This window comes from Larimichthys crocea, chromosome XIII (assembly GCF_000972845.2).
Source record: "Larimichthys crocea isolate SSNF chromosome XIII, L_crocea_2.0, whole genome shotgun sequence".
Lineage (NCBI taxonomy): Eukaryota > Metazoa > Chordata > Actinopteri > Sciaenidae > Larimichthys > Larimichthys crocea.
The window spans coordinates 24,485,839-24,487,076 of NC_040023.1; the positions used below are offsets into that span (position 1 = coordinate 24,485,839).

The 1,238-nt window shown below is 41.1% G+C and overlaps 1 protein-coding gene across 3 annotated transcripts in view; it reads right to left on the bottom strand.

Moving 5' to 3' along the window:
* Positions 1-1,238, bottom strand: part of LOC104918401 (zinc finger protein 516) — a 44,611-nt gene that overhangs the window by 39,225 nt on the left and 4,148 nt on the right. The gene's annotated exons all lie outside the window — the stretch shown is intronic.

Genomic DNA, 1,238 nt, shown 5'->3' on the forward strand with positions numbered 1-1,238 from the left:
CCCCCCCCCCAAAAAAAAAAAAAATCTCATTTTGCTACACAGGCTGTCACTTTGGAAATGACGTTAAAGCTTGATTCAGCGTAAATCACATGTAATAGTCGAGCCACAATATGTCACATTTAAACATAGCTCAAGTTCCTCTTTTGCCTCTCGACAATGCTCAACAAGTGATCACAGACATGACTGTTTAGACACCCGTATGACATAACCATCTAAGGAAAAAATCTTCAGCTTGATCTAAGCTTTCAGGTTTGTGGCTTTTCCTCAAACAGGCATGTGACAAAACAAGTAAGACATAAAGTATGCCACTATTGTTATTGAACATTACTCATTACACTCATTTCATCAATTGAATACTCTGAAAAGTATTTGTTTACACCTTCCCTAAGGCGTGACTGACTAAATTGTTTACCTTCAAATCTATTCCTGGTATTATTCATGGGTTGGAGAACAGGTGGCGCGCTCTTAAGGACTATTCATTATCCACCGGTCAATTTTGGGGAAGTTAGATCATTTATTGTTGTTGTTCTGTTCTGCAGGGCATTGCACTGACTAATATAACCACAGAGTTAGAGCTATGGGCCGTCAAAGAAATGTTTAACATAGTGTCTGAAATCTGACATGATGGGGAGACAATGTAATCCTGTCTGCAAAAACAACACTCTTCCTCCCTTCCTCCCTCCTTCTCTTAGTGTTTGTGTGTGTGTGTGTGTGTGTGTGCGACCTGACACAGGGGAAAATACTGTATCTTTAAACAACCAGAGAGAAAAAGCAATACACCGCAGAAAGTCAATATCAAAGGGGAGAGAGAGAGAGACAGAGAGAAAGAGAGGGAAAATGCTGTCAAGACAGAGAAAACTCAGAGTTGATGATCCAACCAACACTGTGAGTTAGTAACAGATTACCAGTGGAACAGTGCAGCGCTTAAATCGACCACTGCAGACATGCATAGGAGTTCAACAATAAGATAAGCCACTACACACATGTGACAACAGAAATGTTATAGTGTGTGTGCGTGTGTGTGTGTGTGTGCACTCAAAGGCGAGTCAAAATTCCAACAACAGCAGATTAGACAACGCCTACCTTTTTTTTCCTCCTTTATCACTTGTATCCTTTAAACTACATGTAAACAACATGGAAGTGAGCCTGTTTTGACACATGTACGCGCACGTGCACGCGCACTCTTTTCTCTCTCTCTCTCTCTCTCTCTCTCTCTCTCTCTCTCTCTCTCTCTCTTT